We start from the raw sequence: 26,993 nt of genomic DNA on the forward strand, positions 1-26,993 counted from the left end.
TACACACACACGCACACACACGTATACACACACATTTGTACATAACAGTCGTTCTGCATAATTCTTCTGATTGGCTGAATGAGAGACACAGACAGTAGTGATTGGTTTCCTCATGGGTAGACACGAGGAGATAACAGGGGCGGCTGCCAGGCAATCAGTAAAGTTTCCAATTACAAGAGCTACTGAAATGAAACACATGCTGGATGAAGGGAGTGTGCTGATTCCACACACACACACACACACACACACACACACACACACACACACACACACGCACACACACACGCACACGCATGACCTGGTCTTGCCTTGCAGTCTCTGTTGCTCTGACTAAATCACACCCCTAGAGAGAACAAAAAAAAAAGTGGTCACTAATGATTTCTGCCTCTCCAAACATGGCTGACAGGTCTAATACGGGGTGATAATGGGTGCTGAAAGTGTGTGTGTGGATCTGTGTGTGTGTGTGTGACCTCCATACTACTGTGGGGGGGCCTGGCCAGGCCAGAGGCTGGAGGAAGGTGAGAGGAAGAGGACACAAGACTTTTTTAAAAGTCTAAAAATATATATTTACACAGGGAAACTTTACTATATTACACTAGTAACTGAGAAGTGAAATGCTTTTGGCTTAACTGAGGAATACCCAGCTCCTATCAAAGTAACTTAATAGAGTACTCTGCCAGTTCGGCTTTGCACTCTCCTAACATTATCACAGTCAAAAATGGAGGCAGCCGAACCAGAGCTATTTTCTTTTTTTATTCTTTATTCCACACATTCTTCCTCCTTGTCAAAACCTGGAGCCTATGTTACCCACAATCCACCTCGACCGCCGACCCCTAGAAACTTAGTCTTCAGAGCCGACCGTCAGTGACTCAACTGACATAACTTGAGGCAAAGTGTCAGGCTTCATCGCAGCCGTCTTTTTTCACATGTACCAACACCTACAGACAGAGTTTGATAGGCTCTAAGGGAGCATCACAGGCATACAGCCGCACGGTCGACTCCTCTGGAGGCTGTCAGACGGACACACAAAGGACTCATTGATAGTTCTCCAGTCCTTTGTAAGAACAGGATCTGTTTTGAATGAGTAGGTGGGTCCAGAGTTCGGATTGGCCCAGTTTGACTGCTGATTGGCTGCTGGCCGTGGAGCCCTACACAGTATATAAAACCAGGTTGCTCAGCGCAACGCAACGTTGCTGTGCGGTGTTTAGTTTTTCTGTGTAGTGTAGTCGTGCTGGAGAGTTTGGCCATCACCGGACATTGGTGGGGCTTTGCTTTTGGTTCCCCCTTGGCCCGAGGTCACACAGAAAAGAAAAAAAAATTCAAATGACGCCTGATCAATCCAAATCTGATTGACAATGAATTATTCAAACCTATACACTTATGTTGACATATGTATACATGTGTTTTCAGATTCTGCCAAGCATAAGCAACGTCCTACCATTCACGCAGTGAAGGAAATCAGCCTCTATGAGCCCGTCAGTCAAACCACAATGTGTGCCTGCCATCTAATGCAGCTTATACCTTTACTGGGATTGTCTCCAGGTTGAGGTGGGCGACTCACGAGAAGGCGGAAGACCTGAATCACCTGCAGCCTATCTTAACGGGGCTTTTCAGTGATGGGATGTAACAAAGTGCATTTACTCAATTACCGTAGTTTTGTCGGCATCAACGTACTCGTACTTATTACTTGGTATTTTCCAGTTTTGCTGCTGTAAGCACATGAAGTGTAAAAATGCTGGAATCAGCTAAAAACACACAAAGCTGACATAAAAACATACATTTACTGTTGATAGAGAATCGGAATACTTCTTTGATTCCAGCTGATTTAACATTGGATCTACCGGACGTTAGGGAGATTGTCCCACTGAATAACAAGCTTTTGCACAATCGTGTGCGTGGATGGCACTGTTCACGACCAGCGTAGATTTTCCTTCAAGACAAAAGCAACGGTGGATATTCGTTGAACCCTGGAGGCAGCTCAGTGATGGAGCCTAGCGTTTTCTGAGGGGGAGTTTGGGGCCCTCTTGAACCACCTCCGGGACGCTCATCGTGATTGTGAGCGCAGTGGCTCTGGTGGCGGTGGGGTCTTTCCCCCCCCTTTAATACCACGCCGGCAGTTCCCCTCCCGTGGACCTCGGTGCCCATCTCCAGCCGTTCCCCAGCCGCCTCAGTAGGCTACGCGGCGCGCCCTCGCCGCATGCCTCCACTGCCGAGGATCTGGTGTGCAACAGCGCCATCCCGTGTCCGGCCGCGCGGCTGCACCCCCCCGGCCGAGCGCTCAGACGGGCTTGGCGCTCTGAGGTCTGCAGGCTGCTGCTGCCGCCTTCTCTCAGCCTGAGCAGAGCTTTTCCTCCCGCAGAGGACAGGCGTCCCCTCCGCGCTTCAGGAACATCCTTTGGGAGACCTAGAGCAGCTTTTTCCGACGCCGTGCTTCCTCGAAAAATCCGCCTCGGTCTGCCTGCGTGAAGAAGGAGCTGCGGTGAAGAGAGAGAGCCTCCCTTCTTCAGCTGTTACATCCCAGGTGAGACCGTTTATCATCAATTTGCTATGAGAGACGTGTGATTTCGCCACTTGGCGATGTGCTGCTGGGTCGCTGAGCGCTCAGAGAGGCTTGTGGGGATGAACAAAAGCACAACACGGATTGTTCCAGGGAGACGCCACTTGATCCGAAGGAGTGTGGCCGGTTGTTGGCTGTAAATATATAAACCACTTCTGCAAGGTGCTGTCAGATCAACGAGGAGGTTGACTGATTAGTATTTACGGCGCATCAGCTGTGAGAGACAACGCAGACTAACCAGGAGTTGCAGATGGGGATCATCGGGCCGTTCAGAAAGCCCCTGCTCGTCTTCAAACCAGTGATATCCCAACCACGAAGAGAGCAAAACTTCACCTGATCAGGCAGAGAAGTAAAGCTGGAGCAAACTGAGTCAGGAGATCTCACCCCCCACTAGGCTGCATCAACCTGTTTTGGGTGTCTGCCCCCCTTGATAATGGCAAACTTTATGTGGAGCTGTCGTAGACGTGCACTCCCCGGACGCCCGGCCAGCTCAGCCGGCTCCATCCATCACACTGTCCCCTGCTCCCTTCACAAGGTCTGGAAGGTGCCACCTAGGTTTCACCATTCATGTCCCTGAAATGCTGCTTTGGGGAAGCCAGGGTCTGAGGTCCGTGTCTTGCCAGACGCAGAGGTGGAGGGAGGCTCATCCTAATCTATTTAGTAGTATCACTGGCAGCCTGCTCTCATGAATGCTGGAACATTTTTAATAATAGATGGCTGAATAGATTTGCTGGCTTGCAGCATCGATTTTTGTCCGTATGAGCCTGTAAAGAGTCCAGCGATACGAACCCAATAGCAGCACATTTTCCTTTACCAAAGGACCCCTAGTAACCATATGGCGGATTCTGAAATGGATCGCTTATGAATAGGCAATTATGCAAACCCAAGTCCCCGTAGAGATACAGTGATGCCACAGGAGATAAAAAAAATCCTGCGGTAGGTTTAAACTAACTGAAAACAACTGGAAAATTATAGTGATTTTTCATCTGGGTTGGAATAGATGAAATCCATGCCTTGCCCATGGGCGTATTCCTTCAGCTTCTTTTGATTTCACGGGTTGAAGAAACTGTAGCTCTTGTCATGTCAGACCCTTTGTATTGGTTCCAGAGAATAATAACAGCTTCTTTATTGCCCTAATTGAATTACACACCCAAGTCAGGCGCACCAATTATTTCCTTGATTGTGTAACAAGTGAGATGCTGCGGCATCTGGTGTCCCTGTCCCACAGGACCAGTGTGGGGCCAGAGCTGGCCGTGGGCCCATTGATGGTATTAACCCCCTCATTCATTCAACCAGAAACTGCAGAATTGAGAGGGCTCAGGATTTCATCCCCAGGGAATACTAATAACCTTACCAGGGAGATTTGTCTAAGCCTCGCGTACCAGCGGCCCAGTAGGCAGGCGTGATGGCGTGCCAGGACTCTGCAGTCATTTTAGGGGTTGATATAGTCTGGTAGGCTGAATGGGGCTGCTTAAGTAAGGACTTTAATTAGCCCAAGAGAAGTCATTAACTAGTGAATGCTGCTCTGAAAACCAGCAGGTAGGCCGTGTGCTTGCCAAGTCAGGTTTTTCCTCCGGGCATTTACCAGGACTGTGGTGTCTGGGTCCCGTGGGCTCGGACCTGATTTGGTTTTTGCCAGATTCAGGTGATGAGTCAAGTCTTTTCTGCTTATAAACAGTTTCTACAAATACATTTTCTCTCCTTTCAGTATTTTCTTTTAGCACTACATGTAGAATGATCACATGTGTGTGTATACAGTGTACTGTGTGTACATAAGGCTGCAACCAACAGCTATTTTCATTTTTGATTAATTTGCAGATAAATGAATTGTTCTTTTAGTCTATAATTTTTTTAGATTGTGAAAAATGACTTTCACAGTTCCTTGGAGCCCACAGTGATGTCTCTAATTTGCGTGTTTGTCTGACCTACAGTCCAAAAGCGAACGTTTTTTAATTTGCGGCCACGTACGACAAAGACAAGTAGCGAATCCTTCCATCTGAGAAGCTGAAACCAGAGAACATCTGGTATTTTTGCTTGAAAAATGCCTGGAACGATTAGTCGATTTTCAAAATATTTGCTGAGTAATTTTTTGATTAATCTTTGCAGCTCTATACGTACACTTATCAGTCAAATCTGTTGCGTTACCCTACAGATACGTCTCTGTTCATTTTTCAAAAAAATGTTCAAACACTATGGAACGATTTTTCAGAGGTGGCTTACGCCTAGTTCTGGATGTGAGCTCTCATTTAAAAAAGAAAAAAGTCAAGTTGGAACAAACTACAACTAACAAGTCACTTTTCTGGAATTGATCTGAATGGCAACTACGTCTTTACTCGACTACCTAATTCTAAACTGTGTTGTAGAATTGAATGACATAACATTTAATGATCTGTGCCACTGCTTCGTAACTGACCTGACAAGCTAATGTTATTGTTAGCTTTCATCTGTTTGATTGTCCATTTAACTCAGCTTGTTAGTTTTCATCGGCTAAAGAAAACAAGTACAGCGAAAGCCTAGTTTACTGTCAGGAGAAAAGGGCAGTGGGTCAGATGGGCAGTGCATTTTATGAGCTGTACTTATTGGCCTACGCTGAATTTCAAATTAAAACAAGTCTTTACAGATCATTCGCTTTAGGCCCACATTCCAGCAGTTGAGATATCAAACCAAAACTGCTTTTCTAAACTAAATAGGTTTTTATTTATTTTTGTAGTGGCCTAAGATCTGGCTTAAATCTTGACCATTTTTTACATTTGGAGAGACACAGAGTCTTTTTATTGGCATTGCTGGTTTTGTATAGAGTTTTATTTGCTCTGGTTTCTGCCTTGCCTCTGTATCAACCTCGTTTGGGCGTGGTCTTGGCTTTGAACTCCAGTGAAGCTGCTTGTAGAATTGATTTGGATTTGACTCAGGTCATCTTCTCTGTCTCTCTGCCTTTTGGCATTTTTTGGCTGTTTTCTGCTTTCTGTTTGTAATGATTCAACTTTCACTAGGTTACTTTCAGGTACCTCTTTCCAGGCACTATGGCTGGGTATTGAACTTCAGCACTTCTCCTGGTACCGACTGAAATGTGTCCAAAGGTCTGACAAATGCCCGGTCACATTCTGAATCTTCTTTACTTATGTTTTCATCAAATAGTCTCAGATTTAAATCAAAATGTTCTATTCATACAATTTTTTTACTCAGGCAAAAGTTTCGTACACTGTTTGTGTGTAGGCAGCCTTTAACATTTGAGAACTTTGGCTTCTTTTGTGAAATGCCAAAAAAAAAGGCTTTTTTTTAGGAAAACTTTTGTTTGTAAGGAAAAAGGATCAAAACTCGGGTGTCGAACTAGCGCTAGTGGTGAAACATTTCATTCCGTATATTTTCTGGTGTAAAGGATGCGATGCAGTTTACATTAGTGGCACCTCTCTAAGTAGACTGTTTGTAATGAGCAGAAGATGAGAAGTCTGGTACTTAGGACGAGCTCTAAAGTGAGGAGATGTGGTGCAGGTATGTGTTGGGGTTTTGCAGTTCATTAAGGTTGGTTGCGAGCAGTCAGCTGTGCTGCATGAAGCCGACAGAGGTGGCAGTGAGCCCTGAAGGGCTCGACCCCCATCTCCAGCCTCCGTCCTTCCATTCAGCTCTCCATTACCCCTCTCGCTCCCATCGTCTGCTCCTTCCAGTCCTCTGCACGGCTTTGATCGTACTTACACTCAATCTTAACCACTGTCGCTTCCTTCTTTTTCTTCCTTTTCCTTCTTTACTCTTAAACTGTCTTTTTTACTCTCCTTTCTCTCTATGCATTCCTCGTCACATGGATATGTTGAATATAATTTTCTTTCTCCTCTCCCATCTCCTCCAATCTGTCCTCGTTTCCCTCCATTCCTTCTCTTTCATGTCACAGCTTTCATTTTCAAACTTTTTTCCATGCCCTTGGGTCATGTCTGCGTTGGATCACAACGGTAGCGTTTCACTGAGATCAATGACGGCTGAAGATATTTCATTTGAAGTGCCAGATTAAATTAGGACGAACCTCCGCAGACAAGGGTTTAACGGCCTTGATAGAGAGCTGCGACATGCTCTCCCATCAACATCGATTAGCTCAATTGACATTTTAGGGGGAGAGACGAGTTTGATTAATCGGACCCTAAGTAGTACCTGGAGGGATGCCATCTGATGCTATCATGGATTCCTAATTAGCTTTTCTCAAAACTGAGTAATCAATAGCCCAACATTCTTCTGCCACGTCATGCATTGCCGTCTGACCAGCAGTGAATCTGGGCTAAACCATGAAAATCTGCTCTGTTTGCAAACTACTTGCGGATGAGTCGACTGCAAAGCAGTTTTGACACCGGCAACAGCTTGAGTATTAAAGGCTATTACAAAAAGGAGGATAGAAGAAAAAGGCGTCTGTAATCAAAACACAGAGACAAGAGTGCATGAAACAAACGGCTGTTTTCGTCAGTTTTCTGGAGAGGGGAGAAGCTCACTGTGTCTCCAGGCCGAGAGAATAGGGAATAGTGAGAGACACAAAGGAGGGCGGGGTGGGGGGGGGGTTATTTGTCTGCAGTGAGTGTTTAGGGCAGAGAGCCTCATGACACTGATGGCCTCTGGAGCTGCTCTTTGACGATACTGAATGAACTTGTCATGACAGATAGCGCGCTGGGTCCCCGGGCTGCCGGGAGCTGTGGATAGATTCTCAACCGGTTGTTGTTGTTGTTGCTGCAAATGAAGACTTAGACTGCTTGAAATTTGACTTTCACCTGATCCTTCACTTGGGGAGGCTGCAGTGGAGGGAGATGAGTAAGGGACAGAAGAGGAGGTTGAGACAAATGAAACTTCTCAAGCAAGTAAGCTTCTTTGTTGTAAGGTGTTTTAAGGTGTCTCAGCCACTGCTGGTGGTGCTTTTTTGTCATAAAAACCCCTCAAATTGCAGTCACATAATGACACTCCGGGGTTTCTGTCAATGAAACCAAGTGTGCAGTGACACGATTGCTGGGGTGGCTTCACTGCTCATGCTAAGCACACAGTTTGTTCCATGTGTTTATAGATGTAAAGCTTTCATTAGTGTGGATTATGTCCAGCTAATGCTGTCTTGTGTGTAGGGCCCTCTATCTTTGGTTTTTAATTTTTTGGGGGGGAAATTAAAAAAACAAACAAAACAGTTGCACATTTGTGTTTTGTCTGAATATTACTGTCTGCGTTTTCTGAAAGGTGCTTGATGCAAGAGAACCTAATTGACTAAAGAGGTTGGCAGTGTCTTGTTGAAGTAGAAAACACAACTTTTTGAAATGTACTGGCACAGATTGGCTTTTGGGGGAACAATTGCTAAAAACTGAAAACCGTGAGCCATGCTAATGTACAAACGTCACTGACATTAACTTTGACACTGCATATCTGCCATGATCACCCAGGGTTTTTAGCAATGCTTAGCAGTGTGGCTCTAGGGATGGCAGTGTCGGTCCGAGCGCTACCTTGGTACATGCTGAAATATTTCAACGGGTAGTGGATGTATTGTCGTGAAAGTTTGTACAGAATCAATTTTTCCCCGAGATGATCAGTCCTACTCTCTTTGGTGATTTTTCCTTTAGCGACCAGCCACCATGTGGATGAGATTTGTGGTTTTGAGTGAAATTCAAACTATTGGCTGGATTACCATGAAATTTGGTTTTGTAATCACTTTGGTGATCTGGACTTTTCATTTGGCAACACCACCGGGTCAAAAATTCATTTTTTTCCATTGCGTTTGTTTATTCAAAATGCTTGTAAATCGAATGATATATTCTAGTTATTCTCAGCTGTACTTTGTATTTGGTGCTAATTAGTGAATGTTTGTATGCTAGCAAGCTAAAATAAGATGGTCAAAATGGTATGTTACACCTTCCATATATATATATATATATTATATATAATATATAATATATAATATATGTAAATGTGTGTATATATATATATACATACATATATCCTATATACACTACATTTGATGTTAGCCTGCTGATGTTAACATTTATATTAAAGCTCTCAAAGCTGCTAGTGTGGCTGTGGACTCTTAGTCTTAACTACTGACTGTAGCCAACTGATTTGATAAGCACTGCTCGTCTATTTTGTAGCCATTCTCTATTTTAAAAGCATCTGGCAAGTTAGGTAAGAGCATCACGTAAACACTTTAAATGAAAAGGCCTATGATAGTGGTTCCCATAATTTAAATATCAATGACTTAATATGGGTTGGACTAGGTATCCCATCACGAGAAGACGTCAGTAGTTAGATATATTCTGGAGCAGGGCTTTTAGGTGGGGAGATAATAGTGAGAGAAATTTGTCGTGGTACCCTGAATTTCCCTCAAAGTGACCTGGCTTTAACACTAGGGTAACGTTTTCAAGAGCAGAACAGATGTGAGTAGTTCAGTCTGCTTGTTTGACTATACTAACCTTTCTAACAGCTTCTCCAACAACCCACGATGGCACTAGCGCCTTGTTGAAACCTGACATAGTCCTACTTTCGCTGCCTCAGCCATCATTGCTCAGTGTTGCCTCTAACCTTTAATGGTCCAGAGAAAGTCAACAGAGAGCATGTTTTTTCGCCAGCAACATCCCACTTCAGCTTCACACAATCCCACACATTGCTAGTCCGCTGAACATGGAGCTGTTGAGTGCAAACATGCTCTTCAACTGTCAGTGAGCTCCACGAGAATTGTTCTTTCTTTTTCTAGCTACGTTCTTTCAGCCGATCCAGCCGTATTCTTTCTTAAAACGAGGAAAAGGAGTAGGGATTTGGTGCTCTGTGGCTGGCAGCCTCCGCTGTAACTTTGATTAGCTATAGGTTTACTGCTGATTTATCTCTGTATAGGTTTAGAGTGTTGTGGCGTCATTGCATAAGCTACTGCGAGCTCTCTTCGTCGCCTCTGGATGACTTTTAACATGCTTATGTATGCACACAGGGCTGTTACCAGAACTCTTCAAAGAGCACTTAGCTGTAATATTAGTTGTTCAGAACTCTCCATTTCCATTGTCCAGTGTGCTCTCTGTCACCAAGCTTTCCATCACGGTAATACATTTATTATTTTTCTTCGTTTGAGGCTTGACTGGCACTCTTTTAAATACGTCATCCACTGCGCCCTCTTCTTCTGCGGTGTTATGATGGCACCTGACTGGAGAATTAACGCCACCTACTGCTTATCTCGATGAGCGAACTCCTAATATTCGCATACGGTAGTGGATGGAAACATGCATAAATTCGCATTTTCTTTTGTAGAATTTCTGAAAATTTGGTCAAATTTGTGATACATTTGGAAGGAAACCCAACTATTGTGTCAATTGAATGCTCTACACGCTTCCATCATTCAGTGGCAAACTGCCGTTTGATCCAAACCAGCGGAGCCCTGAATTAATCCAATGTTAATTCATTACTGCTGTTAAAGAGCGCTCACTACAGGCTTAACAGCAGCGTTACGTTCCTTCTGATTATTAGAGCTGACAACAGGTTCTTTACTTTGATGCCTAAAATACCACTGATGTGGAGGGAACAAGCTACAGTTGAACAGCTACAGGAAAATAACAGATGAAAAGAGACTTGTATCTTGAGCCTGCAGAAGGAAGAGATAACAGACCCTGGATCTGCTTCATCTCATGTGTAGTAAGGGCACCATTGGGCCAAATAGGCCTCTTTCAGTCCTGGCTCATGCTAATGTATTAATATGAAGCATTGCTGCTGTGCACCACAAAAATGGTATGAATCTGCATTTTTATATCATTTTCTGCAAGATTGATAACCCATCAGCGTGAATGTGGCAGGCTGAGATTTAAGTCAGGAGAAATATCCGAGCATGGTTCTTATTTACATGAGGCTCATTCATCTCCCCACAAATTTAAGCTGAGTTTGACACTGAAATGGGTGTGTATTAAACACAGAGAAAGGAGACTTGGAAATGTATTGTAAAGTTTTCTTGCTCTATCTTAGAAAAGTAGAAATGATGAATGGCAGGATTTTGTAGCAGAAAGGCACGTACTGAAGTAGGCACATTACCCAACCCCTCCCTCGTGATTATGTCTGTCTTCTTTTGTTTTTATTACAAACGCGTACCAGCAGCAGAATTTGACACATTTGCTGTGACTCCCTTAGGGTTCGTCACTTTCAGCTTTCTCTCTAACACACACATACATCCATACACCTATAGGTGTCTAGGAAATTAAGGGAGCTAATTTACATTTTACAGGCCTCCTTTTTTTTCTGCAAGTCCCAAGTCTTCCACACGAAGCCCTGTGCCGTTCGTCTCAAGGCACAGCTACCCGACATCGTGGGCTTTTATGACACGTGAGCTGCGAGCTTCAGTCCCAATTAGAATGACATCTCCATTTGGGTCTTGAACTTGGCTGTCGGTGGCATTCAAAGGCCAGTGGTCACATTTCATTAACCTAGTTGTCTCCTTGTGCTGTCTGTCTTTCTCAGCATGTAAAGGTAGCAAAGCCAGAAGACGTCTGGAAGCACTAATCTTTTCCCAATTTATTTGTCTGTTGCACAATGCAACATGTTATTATGAAAGTACTAAATCCTCTCTGTGCCCCTGAGGAGTCCTCAGAGCTCAGGGTTTGGGATTTTGTTTAGTATTGTTTGTATGTGCAAGTTTTTATATAAAATTAGTGTTTGGATTCACTTCTGCTGAGGCAACTAGCTGTGTATGAGTGTGTGTGTGTGTGTGTGTGTGTCACTCTACTTGCATAACCGGTAGTGGTGTATGTGTGCATGCGTGTCTTGGCAAAGATTTGGCTGGAGCCCTGGCCAGGGAATGTTGCTGACACAAAGGGAAGGCAACCGCTTTTTCTCCTTGTACAACAATCAGCATGGCATCAATCGTACCATCAAAGCAGTGGTGGGTTAGCGCTAGGGGTTAGCCGCGGGTAAACCGAACGGGGCTCCTGAGTCATGAGGTTTCGGGGGGTTATGTGAGTTCACTTTAGCTTAGTAATGCCACATGTTAATGTTTCAGTATACATTTCAAAGCGTGAGCTGTGCTGTCGAAGATGCAAACTTCTCGAGCCGCGTTAAGAATTGAACAGTTGGAGGCTACATAGACAACCACTGCTCTCACTGCATGTTACATAGTCTCACTGATGTATAACACACACTGTAAAATGGTATTTTCTACTGTTGCAGTAAAGAAGGCTAAATTTTTTCAGTGCACAGTAAATGGAGGTAGATGAAATGTAGACTGTCACCCATGAGACAAGGATTGATGGGAAAACGGCCTTATTTTTAGTGAGGCAGGCGACATATAAAATGCATTCCTCAGTAACACGACACAATGAACATTTCATTCTCAGAGGAAAGATGAGTTTTGTTTGAGGGCAACTACAACAGGGCTTTTTGTGGCGTTCTAAAGTGGAGGCGGCCTACCTCACTTAAAAAGAAAGAGCACCTCCACTAACATCCAATGAAATGAAAACAAATAATAGACCTATTAAGTGTTTGGGAAAATGTGCAGGGCACCGCATGTCACAGCAAGGGCCATGTATTTAATAAGTGAGTTGAGTCGCAGATAAACAGAGGTTAGAAGTTGCCTCTATCTTCTATAGTGTGACATACTCTATATCTGAGGTAAACTGAATGTGTGCTGGGTATAGTGGTGAGAGCGATTTAAATCCGATCCCCAAAATTTGATTGGATTTGGTTTGGATTGTTGAAAAGTGGGTGTGGCTTAAACAAATACGGCAGCGAGATTGGAAACTGTGGGGAAATGCGGAGCTGGAGAGACTGTTGGCCTCCACCCACACCTCCCACACCCTCATTGGTTGATCAGGAGGAGGAGGATGAGGGAGAAATGATTAAATTAGACTTCAGTCACAGTCATTTTAAAATGTTAGTTTCTGACATCCAGGCCTCTTTAGCCAACGCATCGCTCTGATGACTGTCACAACCCACCAGCTGTCGGTCTAGTGCTCTTTTATATGATGGGTGGGTAAGCTGGTGGCCCCGAATCACAGATAAATGGATAAATAAATGTATACGCACCTGAGTTCAGGAGGAGTCATCAAAAATAGTGTAGACTTTGGGGATTATTTAGTATAAAAATTCTCAAATGACTTCTTGAAATATATTTGGCTTAGAACAAGAGACTATCGTTAACATAGCTAATTTCCATTTCGCTGTGTCTTTAAATCATCATCTTGTAACTACACGGATAGTGAGATGAGATGCATCAGGATTGAGCTCAGCAGGTGATTGAGTAGCATTGTATCGCATTGTATTGTAAAGGTTACCTGATGCATATCAAAAACTGATACAAGAGTTAGTGCTTCTGCTACCACAGATCTGTCCCAAACAAAATCAATATGGCTGTCAAAAACAGATCCGTCTAAGTAACTTTCTGTTTACACCCCTGTGCCACTAGCTTTTCTATGTTTGCCCCTCTCCTGCTAGCTAGCTACCTAGCTACCTTCACTCTGCTCTCAGCCTTCGTAAACTAACAGAAATGTCAGATCACTGTATACCAGCACAAGGTCCGCGCTGGCAGCGAAGTCACCAGCACAAGGCAAGTAAAGCTAGCGTTAGCTGCTGATGCTACTTCCAGCTGGCCCAAAACTCCTGCCGGTGACTGAAACAAAGAGCTGTGTTATTTACAGGAACATACAGAGTTACTGAAAATGTCAAATACAGAGGGACGACACTGACCCAGGAACTGAGGCAAACTGTAGCGATTCAGCAGCATTTTAGTGAAAAACTCCTTAGGGACTGGCTGAAAAAGTTAAAAAGCTAGTGTGTACGGCTGTCTGTGCTTGCTTACCAGCTTCACAGCAACAAAATGTATAGCTATATATTTTGGCGACACTGGTTTTGGCACAATTTATATGGTCGTGTCTTGAGTAATATGGCTGTATTTGCTCAAAAGATGTGAAAATGGCACAAACACAGCATTTCTATGAGGCCCAGGGGCAGCAACCCATGCATACAAAATGAGCTCGAGTTTGTTTATTATTTCCCCTCTCATTTCACTGGTGTTGCTGCTAATATCCTCTGGGCCTAGATGACACTGCAAAGCCTTTAATCACTGACTGATACACACAAATACATACGCACATGTGCGCGCTCATTCACACATATCACATATACAAATGCATTTCCAATTACTGATTCAGCATAAATTATTTTCCCAAGACTCTGCGCTCGTTAGAAGATACAATTGCAATTAGGTTCCCCGGCTTCGTTAGCTATGGGATTGACAGTAGGCGTGTGCAATCACTCTGGATACAGGATGAGCAGATTTTGCATTCACTGGCTGCTTGATGGGATTTGAGGGGGTTGTTATGATGGAATTGGCATGCATCTTTTTGTGGCCAAATAGACTAGTCGTCATTCATTGATCTGTGTGTTACAGGTTCAAAAGTTGCGGTGAGACCTAATTTATTTAATTTATTTGATTTGGGCGCGCTGTAGCCAACAGAAGCTGTTGGTTGACAATATGAATACCTCTTGTCTTCTTCTGCTGACTCATGAGTCAAATTTAGTTAGATGTAACACGGATCTGCTCAGCCAGGTTTTTCAACCAATGACCAATGACAACCAATGAATGTTTAAACAATGACTCATGAAACAAACTGATGAAATATGTGGGATAATCTCTCATGGCATTTCCTCTATTAATGGCACTATTTCGTTGTTGAGATTAATGTCGCGGTTGTTATTGCATGTGTCATTGTGAGCATGGCAGGTGAGCATGCACACCTCCCTGAATGCATGGCCACATGGGAACAATGACTGAATGCATGAGTCAGCTGAACTAGCGTCATGTAGATATGTGACAAAAGCGCCATTTGGATGGAATTAAGATAACAGGGGGAGGTGGGAACTACAATATTCACTGTGCTCCTTGGTAATTTAGCAAACGTTCTGGATGACATTTTAACCATCAGGAAATAACAGGATGCGGTCTCTAATAGACATCGGCATTCCACAGGACAAAGCCGAAACAGAGGGCCTCCCCGGGGAGGCGCAGGAGAGCGAAAGGGGAGGTAAAGATACTGATTAAAATGACTGACCAGGTCAGGTAATGATAATATCCCCCCACCTCCCATACAGATATAAGTCGAGCCCAAATGGGGCTAAAGAGAGGGATACTCTGTGTAATGGGAAAAAGGGCATCGTTTTATACGGGGCCTTTAGTCATCTGCACACACTCTAGTAGCCTTGCAGCTCTTAGTAGAGTTCTACAGCATATTGATACCGATATTTTACGGCATTAAAATATATGAATCTTAAGATTATGTCTACAGAAATACAAAATGAAATTTTTAAACATAAACTATGCAGTACAGAAGAGAAGTAGGAGAAATGTATGGTGCCACCACTTCTTTGTCCCTACTGTTGCATCTTTTTTGGCATATGTTTGGTTCTTGCTGGTTTTTGTGTGTTTTACAGCAAGGGGAAAAATTACTGTGTGGTGACAGCATACTGTAATGGAAAGCATCTCACTCAACCACTCAGTCTCAATGGCAAAATTCAGAAAAAAAAAGAGAAAAGAAAAGAAAAGACAGAACTAAAGAGGCAAGTGAATGATTTCCAAAACCCACTAAAGACCGAACCACAGAGGCCTGCGGGGGCAATAGGAGCTACATGACATCAGCAACCAGCGGCAAGAAGAGCTTGCCATGTTACATTTACATTTTTATGTTTACACGGTCTGCATGACTCACAGCTTGAGACCATTCAGTAGTCACCTGATTGTCCGTCACATTCCTCTCAGTTGCGTGCATAAAATGTCATCAATTGAATGTCTAATATTAGGTTCTGGCCACCACGTCTAACCAGTGCAATGCATTGATCTGTGCATTCAATAACTTCAGCCATCCGTGCAAGTGTGTTTGGTCATGCGCCAAAAAACCTGAGAGACAGAGAGGAAGCAACAGACTGAAAGAGAGTGAGGAAAACATTTATAGCTAGTAGCTTGGGGTTTTAATGCAAAGAAAAGCACGGTACCACATAGAAAACCTCTAGGTCCTTGTAATATAGTCACATGAAAAATGTCCACTAAAAGTGCCCAAAGAAATTACGACAACTTGAAATGTCAACTGTCAATTGACAAATCCATTCGTATACTAGTGATTTCAGCAATGGTTAAAATTCCTAGATGACCTGTATTAAGTGCAACAGAGCCTTCGACAGTGCTCAATTAAATCTGGATTCCTAGAGGCCAGCTTACATTAACCAGTATTTATGATTTAGGCTGCTTACACCCAAATTTAATATCTACAATATCTTTTCATGTTTTACACTCTGATGCCCCTGAGGCAGCTGAACAAGTCTTACCTCTATTTCCACCCTATCAGCAGGGGAGGACACTGTATCCAAGAAGCAAATATCGACCTGATATATTTAACCAGGTCACCAGATACGGTCTGTCTCTCTGTCTGTCCTCCCAATAAATAGGACATATATAAAATATAGGTAGACAGAGAGAGGAAGAAAAAGGGGTTAGTAAGAAAGGATTTTGTCACAGTTGGAGGTATGTACCATTGTTTATTAGCTCCCTGACCAAAGCAGGCCAGATTGTTTAGTGCTGGCATGTACCCACTTGGCAGAGGCTTCCTCTACATCACCCCCCGTCTCCCTCCCTCTGTTCTCCCTCTGCTGTCCTCAGTTAAAATGTGGTCTTATGTAGTGGTTTACAGGAAAAACCATGGTGTGTTAAGAAACCAACCAGCTCATAATTGCTTCATTATCCTTTGTTAGATACAATTATATTAAAGGAATCAATCTGAGGGTCTTTTGAAAAGGAAGGAGAGCAAAGTACGAATGTTACGTGTGGTTTGCGGTTCTCTTTCCTTTTATAACTATGAGAAAATGCTCTGAGTTAGGCATTTACTTCTGAGGCCACATAGGTTTATGCAAAAGTTCTATCACATTAACTTTACAAACACAATCGCAGCCATATTGAGGTCCTCAGCATTTTATCAGCATCGTTTGCATTGCCCGGAATCACTCTGAAAATGAAACAAGAATAAGAGTCTACAGTGATGCTGGCAGCTCTGTGAGGCTGTCCTTAGCTTTAGCTCAAGGCACTGTTCTGCCTAACATCAGCATGCTAACACAACAGGTGTAACATCTTATTTTAGGGAGTCAGCATGGTAACATTTGCTTCCTTTCACTCATTTTCTCAATGTCCTGCACTGGCAACATCTTCCAACAGGACCAAAGCAGCCATCGTGTCATTACACATCACACTGTAAACCATAGCCTAGTGACTGATCCATGGGCTTGGCCTAATTAGTGGTAATTTATATTACTCAAAAAATAGTGGATGTCTGAATTTATCTTAAGTTTCATCATTTCTGCAGTGATATATATATATATACACACACACACACACCACTTACCACTATTGTTATCTTATAATGCAGTTAGTTTTGATTTCATTTTCTCTGGTTTTGAGATCTGCTGAAATTTGTGCTCTCCCCCCATTGTGATGGAGGTGAATGGAATTTCACTTTATTTGTGGCACTAAAAAAAATTACATCTGAAAAACAGCAGCATTGTGTCTTTTCAGAGTTCCAGTTACAGTTTTTACTGGAACTATTTTCTTCTGAAGAAATAGTCCCAATGAAAACTGACCCCACATTGAGGTCTGCAGACTATCGGGGTCACCGGTACATTTTCTCTGGAAAGACACATTGCTGTCTGTGCAAGCTTTTTGAAATGTCATTTTCCAATTCTTCTAGCAGCACAGATTAATTGCCATTGCAATGAAGCAGGAGTCTAGGAGGTGGATATCTCAAATTTGGGTAATTAAAAGTTGCTGTGTGGCTGGATACCACTGGCAGTAAGTGAGACAAGACTGGATGTTTTTAGGTGAACTGACCCTTCTAAGAGTTCTGACCATCTCACGAGGAATTAAGATTCTAGCCCAAAAGGTGAGATATGTATTGGGCATCTCAGTCAGGATTTGTCAGTGTGAGCAATGGCACATCAGCATAAGAATCAAGAAAAAGAATGCTAATATTTGAGTTTATTTCCTTTGGAGATGTCAACAGTGATAAAATAACCTTAGAAACCAGTACGTAATCTTTACCTACAGCCTGGGGATCGTCTTTGGAAAGTAGTTATTTGTGTTCCAGAACCTTTTTGGAAGTACCACTGGCTGTAGAAATAACATAACATACTGTATGTGGATCATCCTTTAGGAAACTCACTTCATTTTGAAATGGAGGATGGCTAATTATCCTGGAAAAATGCATTTGCAGTAACCATGTAATTGCAGTGTTTATGCAGTTTACTAATGCCAGGCTTGGCCAGAGGTGGAGAATGTCTGACCAAATATTTGTCTGGACATTCCTTCTCATCATGAATCATCATCACATGGATCTGTGGTGTACTGTCTTATCTGTCAAGTTCCACTCTTCAAACGTAATGCTTGATTCACTATTCTACTGTTACCTCCTGCTTTCCCTGATTTCTACCTTCTGTCTCTCTGTACTCTCTTAGTCCTATTCAGCCTTCCATCAAGCTGGATATTATATTCATTACTATTGATCAGATTAGTATGTGCATCCAAGGGGGTTTAGGTTATTTTGGAAAAAGCCTGAACACATTGTAAAGATTTTATCCCTGACCCTGCAGGCCTTGTCAGGGACATTGCTTATTCTTTAACTTTTTATTGAACACAGTGGAAGAACAACAGGGTATTGGAACATCTTTGATGCATAATATATTAAAGTCAGAGCAACTGTCTGTCAGGTTAGCAGTAGCCTTCTCGTCCAGCTTTCATGTAGTTTTACATTTTTCATTTATGGCATTTAACTGATGCTCTTATCTGGAGAGAGGGTGAGCTGGTTCAGTTAATTAATAAGGCTGCTCAAGGATACAGACTGTTGTAGCCATCAGATCCGTGACCTTTTAGTTGTATGATGGTCTCCATACCCTTTATGATATCCGAATGCTCATTTAGAAGGGAATTTTTGAGTGATCTTCTTCTCAAGGGGGCATTTCTTTAGACTTTATGCCACTATACTGCCCAGTCAGATGGAGCTGGAAGCATAATGAGAGAGTTTTTCAAGAGAAATCTCGTATGTCTTTTCCGGTCAATAAGACAACAAAACCGAGGGTTGGGTTCTGACAGTCGGTTTCATTATGGATGTTGGCAATATATTCGAATTCACTGAGCCTCTTTCAGCAAAAAACAACATAGGAAGCATTTAAGGAACTGATTTTTAGTTGGCCTGGACCACCACTTTGGCCTTTTCGAAAGATTAGTTCAGATGTAGCTAATCAAGATTAATTCTGTATATAACTTAAAAACGAGCCAAAGTGAAATTTTGGGCTGCTGGCTCCCTGCACTTGGCCAAAGACCCTCTGTCAGACTTAGAAACACCACTCTTTGCAACATTATATGGTTGTGAGTTGACTGTGTTTTGCAGTCACCAACACAGCAGTGAATCTACCCTGCTTAAACGATCGACAGTAGTTGACTGCGTCACATCTAGATCTACTACAATTCTAGATCTACTACAAATCGACAGTAATTTAAATGTCAACTTTGTTAATCGATAAATTGTTTTGAGTCACTTCATACAGGAATGCCGATATTTTCAGTTTTTATAGTCTTTTTGGATAGTGAACTGAATACCTATATAAAGACCAAATAGTTACTCAGTTAATCGAGATAAATAATCTAGGGCTGCAACTAACGATTATTGTCATTATCGATTAATCTGACAATTACTTTTTTAATTAATCCAATATTCATTTAGTCTATGAAATTTCAAAAATTGTGTAAAAACACCCACAATTTCCCAGGTGATGTTTTCGTATGGTTTTGTCCAATCAACAGTCAGCGTGTTATTTTTTGACAATTTTTGCTTGACAAATGTGTAAAATGATTAATCAATGTTAAAATAGTTGCTAAATAATCAATGGATTCACTGATAATGGCAATAAATGTTATTTGCACCCCTAGTCACATCAATGTCATTTGCCACAATATTCTAGTTAAACTTTTATTCACGTTATGTCAACATTTTAAGCATTACAACGCACTAGTTCCAACTACAGTATTTGGAGAAAGTAGCTGATCACACAGGATTCAGATTTGATAAGTGGATTCAAATTCCGTAGAAGCTGTTGAACCCTAGTCTGAAAATCAGACTGAATTTCTATTTTGTTCCACTTCTTTCTGCCTGACAAAAGCTGATTTCTTGGTGAGGAATCAGCGACAGATCCGTCTCGCCAGTGTCATTTTCAGTTGATACAGCCGTTACGCTAGCAGTTGCTAGGACCAGTTAGTTACATTTTTTTCACATTGACCTAAGTCGTATTTTGATTTAGGAGTTACTGTTTCTGGGAATAGCCTTAGAACAACTTGTAGAGCTCATCGATGTCATCCACTCTGTCATCCACGTTTTTGGGGCCATTTTTTGTCCCAGTTTTTCAGGGATGTTGCTAGGTAGCTAGCTGGCTATGTAGGCAAGAGGAGGAACTCTCCATTCTTTAATCCACCTACAAAGCTCTGATTAGTCAACTGCTTCTCTAACCAAGGGAAACGACTGTCAGTGGGCACAACCCCAGAATTGAACCCAAACTACTGCAAGACCTAATATTTTCAAACAGTTCCTCTTGTTTTTGGGGATAAAATACAGAGGGATTTTAACAAGAATGCTGCAGGGCCTTAATATGAGCCTTCTACAAATGCAATTCTAACACCATTGTTCCCATTATCACAGAAGGTTGAAGTCACCCTGTGTTTGGCTCCACTGCTTTATCATAAATGCTCATCATGGGTTTGGTTTTAGCCTTTACCTTATAGGTTACATACTATTGGCATGAGTACTTAGTAGCTTGCTGTATGTTTAGAGCTTATATAAGAAATGACAAGACAACATTTATTTGTTTCGAAACAGAGAAGAAATTTAAGTGTTTCCTTTTGCCTTTGAAAACCACAAAGACCGAGACCACCTATCTTCTTCCTACAGATCATATCATTTGCTGCCCCTTAGCAGTGACATCCGTCTTCACCTCTCTCTCACATTGTTGAAAGCAGCAGACTCAGAACTTTTATTTGTAGACTCCACCTGCCCACGTCACTCTACATCCTCACTGATTAGCCATGAGTCTCATCTGGCAAAGACACCCAGCAAGGCATTTTGATGTGACCTCAGGTCTGCAGTGGCATGTTTGGCTGAGCTTCATATGTGACACGATGTTTGTAATGGGGTCCACAAAGCACTTGTCAGCTACAGTTAGGTGCATAATTATTTGGACAGTGAAACAATTCTCTTAATTTTGGCTCTGACCACCAACACAATGGATTTGAAACAAAGCTATCAAGATGTGATTCAAGTGTAGACTTTCAGCTTTAATTCAAGGGGTTTAACAAAAATATCACATCAACCATTTTGGAATAACTGCCAGGTTTTATACATAGTCCCTCATTTTCAGAGGCTCCGAAGTAATTGGACATACCCACATAATTATAAACATAAGAATTATTTTTAATACTTGGATGAAAATCCTTTACAGTCAATGACTGCCTGAAGTCTGGATCTTAACCAAATGCTGAGTTTCCTCCCTTGAGATGCTTTGCCAGGCCTTTACTGCAGCTGCCTTCAGTTGCTGCTTGTTTGTGGGTCTTTCTGCCCTCAGTTTTGTCTTCTGTAAGTGAAAAGCATGCTCAATTGGGTTGAGGCCGGGTGACTGACTTGGCCATTGAATATTCCATTCTTTGCCTTTAGAAGCTCGTCGGTTGCTTTTGCAGTATATTTTGGGTCATTATCCATCTCTATTGTGAAGCACCATCAGTTTTGCAGCATTTGGCTGAATCTGAGCAGATAGTATAGAACTATACACTTCAGAATTCATCCTGCTGCTTCTATCAGCAGTCACATCATCAATAAACAACGGTGACCGAGTTCGATTGGCAGCCATACATGTCCATGCCATAACACTACCTCCACCATGTTTGACAGATGATGTGGCTGCTTTGGATCATGAGCCGTTCCTTTCCTTCTCCACACTCTTCTCTTCCCATCATTCTGGTACGAGTTCATCTTGGTTTCATCTGTCCAAAGAATCTGGTCCCAGAACTGGGCAGTGTTTTTTTTTTTAGATGTTTTCTGGCAAAGTCTAATCTGACCTTTCTGTTCTTGGGTGTTACCGGTGTTTTTGCACCTTGTCGTAAACCCTCTGTCTTTACATTCATGAAGGCGTCTCTTGATTGTAGACTTTGACAGTGATACACCTTCCTCCTCCAGAGTGATCTTGACCTTTCTAGATGTTGTGAAGGGTTTTTCTTCACCAAGGAAAAGAGTCTGTGATCGTCCACTTTAGTTGTCTTCTGTGGTCTTCCAGGCCTTGTTGTTGTTGCTGAGCTCACCAGTTCATTCCTTCTTTTTAAGAATGAAACAAATTGTTGGTTTGGCCACTCCTGAAGTTTCTGCTCTGTCTGATAGGTTTGTTTTGTTTTTTCAGCCTAATGACGGCCTCCTTCATGTGCATCGACACATTCCCATGAGCAGCTACCAAATACAAATTCAATACTTGGAATCAACTCCAGACCTTGTATCTGCTTAATTTGTCGTGAAATAATGAGGGAACAGGCCAAACCTGGACATGACACTGTCAGTAAATTGTCCAATTACTTTTGAGCCTTTTGAAAATGACAGACTATGTATAAAAATGGCTGTAATTCCTAAACGGTTCATGCAATAACACCTTGAATTAAAGCTGAAAGTCTATACTTCAATCAAATCTTGTTGGCTTTGTTTAAAATCCATTGTGGTGGTGTACAGAGGAAAAATTACTTATGGACCTAACTGTATCTCTGGACATTATTTATAAAGCGAGCCTGGCATATAGACGTTAGTTGGTGTCAAGGGGTGGAGAGATGAAGGCAATTTGTCCTGTTTCCGTTGTCTCATTCCATTCTGTTTTTTTTCCACACGGGAAAAACCTGGACAGCAGCCATCTCATCTTTATAGCTGGTCCAACAAAAGGCTTGGGTATCAGGGAGGTCTAAAGTGAAACTTTGCTCAAGTCCAAGTCCACTGCTCTCTTGGGGCGTTGTTGCAGTGCCAGATTGGGATTCAAACAGGTACTCTTCCACCAGCAGAGGCTTGAATGCTTTGTTTTGAATGCTAATATACCTCAGAGAGCTTTGACAGTATTGGCTATATGTGTTTTTGCTGTATGGCCCCCTTGTGTATTGAAACTGACTGGTTCAATATGTGCTCTCTCCCCCTGAAGTGCGTCAAAGCTGTAGGAAACATCGTAAAGCCTCCGCAGCTAATATGCACTGATTTTCCAATGAAACCAGAGTAACGATGACATTATCACCTGTCAGTCACGGTGACGCTGTCGTTCATATTGTGGTTTTTCACAGCTCTGTGTATTGTGGAATGGCTGAACTTTTCCCCCTTTTATAGTGCTGGAAACACCTGCCACGTAAGAGTATATTCTTCCCGTCAATTTGTGAGCTCTTGGTTTAAAAGTTGGCCAATGAGGTATTACGAACACATATGAAAAGTGTGCTTTATAGTAGTGTGTTTGTAACACTTTTTTAAATTGTGGAACCTGGGAACAACAAAACACATTTTTAAAAGTGCACTGTATTGAGTGTTTCTAAGAATTATGTTTGTTGGGCCCATGTTGATGTGTTGCTTACAGTTTAAGACACTGAACTCAAATAATACCAATAACAGTAACCGATAGACAGTTAGCTATGTTGCCTAAATGTACACACATGTCTGTTCTTTCATATTGTTCTCTAAATTATAGCGGTAGTTTTTCAGCATGCAACTTGCTGTTAAAGGGGCATTCCACCAATTTTGCACTTCAAGATCAGTTCACTAATCTTGATTAGTACTACTCAGCTTGTGAAACCAGCTGTATAATGCCGTCTGTTGGTCTGGATGAGCTTTTTAAAGTCAGAAAAAATAACTCAAGTCCTGATAATCCCGGTGCTCATCAGGATTATTTTAGCATGGGCCCTGAAGATTACAGGTTTATAAATTTGTGGCACGGATTTTGAACGAGGCTACCACATTTTAGACCGATACCAGGGACTAAAAGTCAGGCCATTTAAAAAAAAAATCTATCTCTAGCAGGCTTCCCATCTCTATGGCATACTGTCACCCTTTAGTCCTCCACTAGGAACATCAGCTTTTTAGCAAAATAGGAACAAATAACATGATGTGTGAATTTCATTTAAAACCATGTTACAGGTTAAAGGTTTACTAAAACCTTTTGCTGTCATCAGGACCTCCTGAAACAAAAATAGGCTTATTGATCCCATTTACATTCTTACATTCTTTTTTTGTACATCCTCTCAAACAGTTTAAAGCTGCAGTAATCAGTATTTTTAAAGTAACAATGGATTAGATGTTGTCTGTGTTTAATGTCCAGGAAGTTGCTTGTAATGACAAACTGACCAAGAATAGTCACCCACTTGGCATATCGCCCCAAATCAACAAAGTGTTTTGGTGTCTTTTAGCTCATTGTTTTGGTTTAATGGCCCTCAACTTAACTTTCTTTCTGTTCTCTCGCACTGCTCTCATGGTGTCGTTTTTGGTCACAGCAGGCAGCTGTTCTCAGTAGAAAAAAGCTCGAAAACCCACCAACAGTCAGTCAAAGTTAGCAGAGAGTCAGATTTTTCCATTGCAAGTTGGTGGAGAGTAAAACGGATGAAAAAGGAGAGTGAATAATGGACTTATATTCGTCAGGTGGCCAGAAACACGACTCCACATTTGCCACATCCACTTTATAAAGTGATAATATACCATTGTTGTTTACAGCTTGTTGCAATGCCTCCAAGTGACAACAATCAAATAATGCAGGTTAAAATAATTTTCATGAGACAATTTGAAGTGGAAAGGATTAAACACGTTTTTAATAATGTTCACCTGTATGTATATAGGGCTAGAGGATTCGAGATCTCCGTGATGCACATAGCTCAGCAGGAAGGGTGGCTCCAGCTAACACTACCCAATTATCTTTCCATTGCTCCCATAAGGAAAAAAAAAAACCCGCAATCATAGCACAGTAAGGTGCTTTGGATAGAGTTATCCACCACGTGGCACAGGGGGAATGTATGTGGCCAGTCTCTGATCAGTGATGCTGCAAGCCTCGTTTTTTGCTGCTCATTAATATCAGTCTGTTGCCAGAAGAGACACAAGTCGATCAGCAAATCCAAGGCCACATGACAAGCCATTATCTTCCAGCCCCTCCCTTGATATACTGTATTATCTGTCTGTCTTAGTGCATTGTTCTGCCTTTTCATTTCAAATGTCTTCTAACTGTAACCCTGAGATCCATGTGGAATGCAGCAGGTTTTGCATTCGAGTAGGTTTTCACACCTGGCAGAGGGGGAAGGTGTGTGTGGATTTACTTTGAGTCATGAAACGGTAATGAGGGAAACAGATGGTGTGTGTGTGTGTGTGTCTGTGTGTGTGTGTGTGTGTGTGTGTGTGTGTGTTTGAGAGAGAGAGCTTGGTGCTCCATAACCCTAAGGTAAGCTTTTTGTAAGTCTGGAGGTTGCTATGAGACACAGTGATGTAATCGCTACTCGTGAGTAATTTGCAATGAGAATGACTTCATCTTTATCTTTCTGGATTGGTTAGTGAGAGCTGGCTGGTACCACTGATGGCACAGAGAGAGAAAACACTGCTGGTATGGCTGATGTGCCAAAACAGTACTCATGACTTTTTTTTAGAGTAGCGTGAAGTACACGAGCCACGAGAGCACGGTTACACTCATTTTAAGTTTCTGTACATTTCAACACATTTACTTGATGTTGATCTAGAAAATTGAGTTGCAAGAGTTTATGAGAATGTTAAAGAAATAGTTTGGTGTTTTGGGAAATCACTTGTGCTTTTCTTGAAGAAAACGCACAGTGAGTGCATTTACATGAGCTAGACACAGTTTTTACTTAGCTTCAGACTGAAGTAAACACAACTGCTAAGCAAAGGAAGTGACCTTGTGATGGGGTGACTTCATGGTTTGGGAGACGACCACATGTTTAATAATGTAATCAGTGTCATGTGTGCTTCCTTTAAAGGATCCTGGTTCAAGTAATAGTTTATTATTTTGGGAAATTCACTTATTCACATTCCTGCAGAGAGTTAAATGAGAAGATGCTTTTATATTTGTATGCTAAATACAGCCAGGAGATGGCTGGCTTAGCTTAGCATAAAACTGCAAGCATGGGGTAAAAGCTAGCCTAGCTGTATCCTCCAAGCTCCCAGCCTTTCTGCTATCACCTCCTGGGTGTAGCTTCCCATTATGTTGAACTATTCATTTAATGTTATACTCTGTAAGATTTGAATCACGTCAAACCCCACTGTTGGTTCTACTTGTGGTTGGCACTTTTTCCAGCAACAGCCCTTCAGTGTATTCATATATATCAGTTACCTGTCTAAATATAGGAGTTTTAATTGGTAGAGGTGCAGTCCGCCATTCTGACGCTGGATTCAAATGACCTACCTATGAATGAGGAGTTCACAGGTAAGAAGACATGAATGTAATCCAGCTTTGCTTTTTAGAATCTTCACACTGAGATCAGCCTCGCTGTTTACACTTCACTTTCCTACAGCCGTAGCAGAGCTAGATGGAGTTGGTGTTATGCTTATCCAACATTTCCTACTGCTGCTCCTTCACATTAAAAGCGCTCAGCTGCCGAAACACAGGGTGGCTTTTGCTGTGAAGCAGTCGCAGGAAATGCAAAGTATAGATATAGTGTTTAGGTAAGTGCTGATCATTTACAGCGTTTGAGCTGAGCTGGTGCAATTGTTTTTGACCCACTTCTTTATGAAAACATTATTTTGTTTGGCTTCACTGTGATCAGATACACAAGTCTCTCTTCTGCTGTATTTTTGAAAAAGTAGCTACTCAAGGCGTGTTTGCTGCTCACAGAATTCTGATACCTGTACTCTTGCCACCTGCATCCACTGGTGTCGCCAAATCCTCCGTGGTGGAAATCTTAAGGGTTATAATGTTGAGGTTTGTCTTGCTCTTTGGTCCTTCGTGGCAAGCACACGTGACACTGGTGACTATCCTGAACATGTGGTCTTCAGGTAGTAGGATGCTCTTCCAAACCATGAAGTCATCCCATCACAAGGTCACTTCCTTTGTTTAGCAGTGGTGTTTACTTCAGTCTGAAGCCAATTAAAAGCATCAGCACTACATTTATACCTCTGTCTAGCTCAAGTGAAAGCACTCAGTCTCAGTTTTCCTCTAGGAAAGCACAATCGATTGTGTATAATAATGTATTGCAATTTTAATTTTCACAACCAATTATCATTAAATGATAATATATGTGCATAATTGAAACAGTCCATTTAGAACTGTACTGTGGTGAAAAAGCCACAATGTGTAGTGAATTTAGATTTAGATTTGTTTTTATTGTGATTAATAGCTAGTAAAATGTACGTTTTTCAGTAGTATAACCATGATTATCATTTTAGCCTTAATCTTTCAGCCT

General features: G+C 42.1%; 1 long non-coding RNA gene across 1 annotated transcript in view; it reads left to right on the top strand.

Moving 5' to 3' along the window:
- Window positions 1-2,276: 2,276 nt before the first annotated feature.
- Window positions 2,277-26,993, top strand: part of LOC120798657 — a 44,312-nt gene continuing 19,595 nt past the window's right edge. Inside the window, exon 1 of the long non-coding RNA XR_005708734.1 lies at window positions 2,277-2,521. This is a non-coding gene — a long non-coding RNA (uncharacterized LOC120798657). The remainder of the gene's footprint in view (window positions 2,522-26,993) is intronic.

Source organism: Xiphias gladius, chromosome 2 (assembly GCF_016859285.1).
Source record: "Xiphias gladius isolate SHS-SW01 ecotype Sanya breed wild chromosome 2, ASM1685928v1, whole genome shotgun sequence".
In the NCBI taxonomy this organism is placed as follows: domain Eukaryota; kingdom Metazoa; phylum Chordata; class Actinopteri; order Istiophoriformes; family Xiphiidae; genus Xiphias; species Xiphias gladius.